Source organism: Arachis hypogaea, chromosome 12 (genome assembly GCF_003086295.3).
Source record: "Arachis hypogaea cultivar Tifrunner chromosome 12, arahy.Tifrunner.gnm2.J5K5, whole genome shotgun sequence".
Taxonomy (NCBI): domain Eukaryota; kingdom Viridiplantae; phylum Streptophyta; class Magnoliopsida; order Fabales; family Fabaceae; genus Arachis; species Arachis hypogaea.
The window spans coordinates 51,817,042-51,825,481 of record NC_092047.1 but is presented as its reverse complement, the minus strand read 5'-3'; the positions used below and the strand labels follow the sequence as shown (position 1 = coordinate 51,825,481).

The 8,440-nt window shown below is 32.2% G+C and overlaps 1 long non-coding RNA gene across 1 annotated transcript; it reads left to right on the top strand.

Moving 5' to 3' along the window:
• Positions 1-374: 374 nt before the first annotated feature.
• On the top strand, positions 375-5,662 carry LOC112727386 (uncharacterized). The gene is made up of 4 exons (XR_011868493.1): positions 375-1,365; positions 3,596-4,699; positions 4,793-4,950; positions 5,399-5,662. It is a non-coding gene; the product is annotated as an uncharacterized lncRNA (long non-coding RNA).
• The last annotated feature ends 2,778 nt before the right edge of the window (positions 5,663-8,440 follow it).

Below are 8,440 nucleotides of genomic sequence, written 5' to 3'. Positions count from 1 at the left end.
TGCTGTGGAGACGAAGATTTCGGCGAGAGGCAAGGTTCTGGTGGCTACTGACCTCAGCATTTCGATTCCAGAAGGCACCGATTTCTTTGTTTTTGTTTGGGTTAGGGTTTCAAAATTGCTTTTGGTGCTGATTTTTGGGGGGTTTTGTTTCTCTACAGCTCTGTTAGGGATTTTTGGGTCTTCCTTGAAGCATTGGATTGCTGTTGGTGCGGGGTTGATTGACGACGATCTCAGGTCTTCTTTCTTAACTTTACTCCCTCCTCTCTCTCTCTCTCTCTCTCTCTCTCTCTCTCTCTGAACTCATATCTTCTATTGCTTACTTCTATTAAGGTATTTCTCTGATCTCCGATCTCAGATCTTAGATCTCAGAAAAAACTGCTCCAATCTCAATTTCTCTATTTGCCTCTTTGTTCTTTTTTGGTTCTTTTAAGCAAAGCTATAAATGAGTAATCTCTGTAGTTGTTTAGCTCTGCTGCCCTTGCTCTGTTCAATATTTTTTGCATTAACTGAACCCTTGCACTTAGACACATTAGCAATTTTTCTTTTGGTCCCATGTGTGTGAACTGTCCTTCAAATCCCTACTGATTGCTGTTTAGAAGAGTTAATTAATTCTGCTTTTTAAAAGGATTAGGGAATAAAATGGTGTCAGATTTCATTTGTAGCCATAGGAATCTAAGTTTTCTTCATTCTCCAAACCATAATCTTGTATAGATTTTGAAGACAGAAAGGTTAAAATTATATCAAATCAAATAAAAATACAAGAATTGAAGATGTCTCCATCGATCAGTAGATGTCCTTTCACCCCTTTGATATGATTTATAGACATGATGTCAGTATCATGCAAATCTATCATAGTAGATGCCTTAATCTGTATTTGTTGTATACAATATAGTTAGTTTTTATGCAACTTGGTTAAATCGTGTGATCAAATTTGGTAATCTGAATTGAAGATGTTTGACAAAGCGAAAAGTGAAATTCCAGCTGGGTTAAGAACTGAACAAGCCATATCAAAAACAAACTCTAGGTTGACCATAAGGATCTAAAGCAGACTTCGATGGTGTTATTGAAGTTTAATTACACGGAGTTCCTAGATTGATCTGAGCAAGAAGCCATAAATTCTCTCCAAAGTTTTTGTTGACATTGATTTTTTTTTCTATTTGGATCTTCAGGAATGTTATACTGGAATCTAATTTCATTGCACGTCTTGTTGAGATTCTGAAGTCCTCTTCACCCATTTTACAAGAAAAAGCTGCATCTGTGCTCGAGTTTGTTGCACTAGCTGACCAAACTTGGCCTCTGTTATTTCTGCAGATATTGAATCTGGTCTCAACTCTGTTTTTCAGCAAAAGCTTCTGAAAATTTCAGGTAAGGAATTTCTTACTTGTAATATGCAATACATGAATTGTTACAAGTACATATTCTTTTAATCTCTTGAGCAAAAACAATAATGTTTTCTGCTTCAATATGTGTGTACTTGGTTGATTATATAGGAATGATTAATTTGATGTTAGATATCCTCTCTCTATTTATATTGAAGAATAAAATTCACTACAAAAGTATGGTTATAGTGTCATATGAGCCCAATTCACTAGTCAACTAATACATGTTCCCCAAAAATATTGCTTAAGCATATGCTTACAAGTTCCAAATATGATTTATTCTATTTCTATTGAGTACTTTGGTGAAGGTGGTTGCGAGTAACGCTAGTCCATATAAATTCCCACAGTAATTATTGCTTGTTAACACCTTGTTAGTACATGGTCTAGAGCAACAAAACAATAAGGTAATTATTTATGATTATATTCTATCATAGTAAATTGTCCATTTACTGCAATTCACATGATTATATTTCTGATCAATTACTTCCTCTCCTTCTCTTATAATTTTAACATCACATGTCTCTGCTATAAATTCTTCAGTATCTTGTTTGCCATGCCTTGTCTCCTTTCTAGACAGATTTTTTCCTACTCATTCAAATAATACAAATAACTTGGCTTCTCAGAAAAAAACAAACTAGTGTTATAAAAATTAATTTAATTTCATATATTGCAAAGATAGGGTATTGTAATAATTTGTATTTGTACCTTAAATTATTCTTGCTGGTTCCAATCACCAATTTCTTTAAGATTTTTAAAAATAAGCTATATTTAAATATATTAATTGATGAAAGGATTAAACTTGTTAAACAGATTAATAGAATGAAATAGTTGTTTAAGATTGCACAAGTCAATGAACTTTGAAGAAACAGATTCCTCTTGCCTTTCTCTTCTGTCAAGTAATTGTCAGCATACTCCTCATTCACAAGAGTCCTTGGAATTTTTCCAACCACCATTAAACATTAAAAAAAAATAGAGAAACATCAAGAAGACAAAGTCATAGCTAGTTACTTTCTTTTATTAATTAAGAATTGAAACAACCATTTTGTTCGTTAGTTGAATTTAGCATTCTTTATCAATCAAAAAGTCAGTTAAACAATTAAAGTTTGTAGAAAATTTTGCATCATAAACCAATAAAACTCTTGTATTCAGGACATTCCTTATTTCTAACAATAACCTATTTTTGTTAGGGACTAATGTTTTCTATGTTCGCCAATCTTATTTGAATCTTATTAATTGAGTTTTTCTTCGGTTCTGGTGAGAATTAGAAAAGCAATTAATATTAAGAAAGAGCACTTTCAATTCCCTTCATCTTGGATTAGAAATTTAGAATGGTAGAAACTACTTTAGGCACAAGTAACAGTGATACAAGACTAGTAAAAAAATATTAAAAGAAAAAACCCCTAAATTTTAAGCAAGCATATTCAATTAAAACGTTGTTGTTAAGGCTATATTCACATTCGTATAAGGCACATTGAATATTTTTCATGCTTCATGACTTATTCTATTTTATTTAATAATTTTAAACTATCATGCTCTAATCCGAAAACTATGTCCCAGCAACCGAATCTTCCATAAGGGAGCATTTCCAAGGAAGAAAATTTCCATTAAAATAAATCCACCAAAGTATAATTATATTTAAATTTTGATTAGCTGATTATACCAACTTAAATTATTAAAATGTTACTCATATATAAAAGATATAGAAGATATTTGGAAATTGATTACAATATCAAAGTCAACATATGTGTGTGCTGATGTGAAATATACATCATCACATGTAAGAAATTTATATTGTTTAAGTAATAATCTAGTTTTGTTACATGAAAGACCAATAAAATTTTTTCTTTACCTCAGATGTCAGACCTGTAAGTAGTTTTTCCATTTCTATTGTAGGCTGCACACTGTTGAGTTTATACTATTCTTATCATTCTAGTTGACCACATGCATGCTGATTATTTGAAACAGCTTTTAGATCTTCTTCAACTCTTGCTGCTAGCTACTTTACTTTGAAAGCTTCAAGTTTTAATATTTGCTGGGAAAGAAAAAAGAAGGGAATTATCATTTGAAAGAGATAATTATAATTTTCTTATATTTTCTTTTAAATACTATTTAAGTAAGTTTTTAATATCTAATTTGCATATAAAAGAATAAATTTCTTGCCTTTAGAATATATATAGAATTTTAATGAATAGATTTTTTAAAATTCTTATTTGTAGTTCCTCTTAGTCATGACAATCAATAAGTCATGGATTGGAAAACCACGAACCATGCATGAGTATAAAGATGGTTTAAACAAGTTTTTGGATTTTGCTTTTGAGCATCGATCTCTCACGGGTCGTCAGATTCAATGCCCTTGTCCGGTGTGTGGTTTTGGCAAGTGGCAAACAAGAGAGAAAGTTTTTGAACATTTAATAGTCAAGCCATTTTCAGAAAACTACAAAGTTTGGTATTGGCATGGTGAAGAAGTAGTTGGAGTTGGGTCACAAGTTCATCAAACTAGTCATATTGTACAAGATGATTCGACATCTCAGCATCCAATGGTAACAATGCTCAATGACGCGTTTGGAGTTGCTGGACTTGACTTGAATGAAGATGGAGGTGGAGATGAAGACAACATAGAAGATGAAGATGGAGACAATGCAGCAAATGAAGAGCACAATGGAGAAAATGTAGAATTTTACAAGTTGTTAGAAGATGGCAATGAACAATTGTATGAAGGGTGCACAAAGTATTCAAAACTGTCTTTCTTAATTAGTCTGTATCACATAAAGTGCTTATATAGAATAAGCGACAAAGCCATGACCGAAATCCTCAAGTTATTAAAAGATGCTTTTGGAAATGCATAGATTTCAAATACATTCTATGAGGCCAAGAAAGCCATAAATAAACTAGGGCTTAATTATACCAAGATACCTGCTTGCCCTAATGACTGCATGTTATATTAGAGTACCAGATGGTCTCTCGAGTAATATTTCACGATGTGTTGACCTGAAGCAAAGAAAGCTTTCTGGATTGAAGAGCCATGATTGCCACGTTCTTATGCAGCAACTATTACCCATTGCCATACGTAATGTGCTACTAGATAAAGTTACTGCAGTGCTAATAGAGTTGTCTTCATTCTTTCAACAGTTGTGCTCTAAAAGCTTAAGTCTTACAGAACTTGAGAAGCTCCAACCTCGAATAATCCTTACCCTTTGTCATTTAGAAATGTTGTTCCCTCCTTCTTTCTTTACAATCATGGTTCATTTAACCTATCATCTAGTTGATGAAGCAAAACTCGGAGGACCAGTACACTATAGGTGGATGTATCCTATTGAGAGGTAAATATCTCTTTTCAATCATTATTCATTTAACTTATCACTTAGTTATATCTTGCTTAGGTATTTGACCTGTCACTTAATTATACAAACTAGGTATTTAGGTCATTTGAAGTCCTATGTACGAAACAAAGCTAAATCAGAAGGTTCTATAGCTGAGGGATACGTGGCTGAAGAAGCTCTTACATTTTGATCCTCTTGCTGTTGAAGATGATGATGAGGAGGAGACGATGATGATGATTCTGAAAAGAGTGGTAACTGCCTCATCATCACAACATTATTATTATTGGTTTCATCGTCCATAACTGGTTGATGAGGCACATTCAAAAGCTCTTTATTATTATTATCATTGTTACTACCAAGATTCCCCTCCAATAAAAATTGTTGATGATGAGTAGTTTGATTTAAAGAAGAAGAAAATTGTTGCTGCTCTTTGATCTTTGATTTGTCCTTCCTATGAAGGTTCATGTGACCTCCAAGTGCTTGTGCATTAGAGAAGCCTCTCTTGCAGAAGTTGCATTCATATGACCTTGTTGGATTATATGTTAATAGTTTCAGATTCAGTTTTATATTAATAGTTTCAGATTCAGTTTTATGTGATCTTTGATCTTTTCTTTTTTGATTGAATAATTTTATATTAATAGTTTTAGATTCAGTTTTATATCTTTTTTTATTGTGCTCATAATTATATTTTTGTTGTAGGGATTGGATCAAGAGAGTGAGATTCCATCACCAAGAGAGTTAGGAAGTAGGTCTTCTGGAGCGAGCAACAAAGAAGCATGATCTTGTATGATAAAGATTTTATGTATTAAGTATTATAGATATATGTGAAGACAAATTATTGAAAAATGTTATCTTTGATACTTTGTTTTAGGATTATGATTTTTTATTTTTGGAGACTGTGTATGAATTAAAAATCTTGTTATGATGTTTGATTTAAGGTTATGCTTTTTGGTTATTATGAGATTTTAATGTTTGAGTTCTAAAAATGTCACTTTAAATACATATTTTCAATTTCATTTTAAAAAGTATAAAATTACAATTAGGTAAAAACGACGGCTAAAAATGCCATTTTAAACAAAAATGGTGCCATTATATCCTGATAAAAATGGCAGTTAAAAAATGCCATTTTAAACGAAAAGGATGCCATTAAATACAGGTAAAAACGGCGGTTATAAACGCCATTTTAAACGAAAAGGTTGCCATTAAACCCAGGTAAAAATGGCGGTTATAAATGCCATTTTTAAACGAGAAGGATGCCATTAAATACAGGTAAAAACGGCAGTTATAAACGCCATTTTAAACGAAAAGGGTACCATTAAACCCAGGTAAAAACGGCGGTTACAAACCGCCATTTTAAACAAAAACAAAACCGCCATTTTATTTGGTTAAAATGGCGGTTAAAACTGCCGTTTTAACCGCCAAAAACGCCGTATTATCCACTGGTTATTACGGCGGTTTTCTGAAAACCGCTGTAATAACCAGAATGGCGCCCAGAATTCTGGCGTTTCTTGGGGGTGCCATTTTCGTAATAATGGCAGTTGTAACCGCCGTAATTACCTTAAAAAACCGCCATTTTAACCCTTTTCTTTTCTAGTGGCTGCCAGTTTCTTCACAAACTCCGTTTTATGCTTTCCTTCCATTTTTGTATGTTTCCTTTCCATCCTTTAAGTCATTCCTGCCTTAGAAGATCTGAAACTACTCAACACACTAATCACGGCATCGAATGGAAATAAAGGTAATTAAAATAATTATTTTTAAGCATAGAAAACATATTTTTCACATACATCACATAATAAGAAAGGTAAAGTAAAACCATGCAATTAATATGAATAAGTGGGTGAAGGATTGAATAAATCACTCAGATTAAGCACAAAATATATCATAAAATATGGGTTTATCAACCGCGCGGGATGGAGGAGATTGCAATGACGCGATCGCGTGCCTAACGCGAACGCGTGGATGACGCGGACGCGTCACATGCGCCACGTGCAGAAAATGCAGAAAAACACTGGGGGCAATTTCTGGGCTGTTTTAACCCAGTTCTTAGCCCAGAAAACACAGATTAGAAGCTGTAGAATGGACAAATCAAGTGGTCCCCACCCATCAGCTGAAGACATGTTAATTGATTCGAATTTAAATTCAAATCTTATTTTAGGAAAAGATATTATTTTAATTTTAATTTTTGAAATTGGATTTTTAAATTATTAAGATTAGATATAAAGGGATCCCAATAGGGTGGTTCTAGAACAACATATTCCACAACATTATTCCATACAAATTTACATTCCATATTCCATGAGCAACTAATCCTCCGTTGTTAAGGTTAGGAGCTCTGTCTATTGTATGGATTGATAATATTATTTTTTTTTATTTTAATTCTTGTTTTGATTTATATTTCAATAATTGTTTTCGTTCTTTATTTTATGAATTTGGGTGAAACGGAAGTATGACCCATGTTCTATTTGAGTTCTTGTATAACTTGGAAAAGCTCTTTACTTGAACAATAGCTTGAAAACATATTATCCTGAATTTCTAATTGTTTGTATTTAACGGGATACGTGATATATAATCCCTTTATTTTTGGACAATTAGGATTCTTGTGGCATATAAACTGGAATTTAATCATCACCCTCTAATTGGAATTAATTGACCAATGAATTGGCAGTTGATGAATTTTAGAGGAGACTAGGAAGGTCTAAGGAATTAGGGTCTAGTCACAAATAGTTTGCCATGAGTTAAATCTTGTATGATTAGAATAGTTAATAAGAAAAATCAATCCAGAAAATAGATAACTCTAAAGCCTTAACTGTTTTCCCATATATATTTCACAACTCATTTGCTGCTTGTTTTCTGAAATTCTTGAATTTACTTTTTAATGCTTTTGAACTTCCAACACTATTTTCTGTTTGTCTAACTAATCCTATCAAACGCTATTGTTGTTTAATCCATCAATCCTCGTGGGATCGACCCTTACTCACGTAAGGTATTACTTGGTACGACCCGGTGCACTTGCCGGTAAGTTAGTGGGTTACAAATTTCGCACCAAGTTTTTGGCGCCGTTGCCGGGGATTGATAGTGATTAACAACTATTAGTTATTTGATTGCTTAGATTAGGCGTTTTGATTTTAATTAGTTTTATTTCATTATTATAAATTTTTATTTTTAATTTTTGTTTATTTCCGTACGTTTCGTCTTGTTTTCCCCGTTCCCCCTGTCCCCATTTTCTTTATTATTTTACTTCCTTTTGAATTTTTATTTTATTTTATTTATTTAAATCTCGTCATTTTTAACTTTTAATTTTTCTTTTCAGTTTCATTTTTTTCCCGTTTTATTTTGCTTCTTTTTTTGTTATTTTTTTTACTTTTTATATTCTATTAGTTTTATTTTATTTTATTAAAAAAAATATATATAGCACTAATATTTTTTTTTTAATTTCTGAAATTAAGTTTGGTGTCCTCTATTTATTTTTATTTTTATTTTAATTTTTTCTGTTTATTTTTATTTTTAAATTTTTCAAATTTTTATTTATTTACTTAGTATTTTTATTTTATTATTTTATACAGGTTACCTCACAGGGACTTCTCTACACTCTGACGTAGAGAGTCCCATATTTTTTTGTCTTCTGATTGTTTATGCGCAGGAACAGAGACAAAGAACATCTCTTAGACTTTGATCCTGAACCTGAAAGAACTTTCAGGCGACGTTTACAACAAGCAAGACTTTGCAAGGCTGCAGAATCCA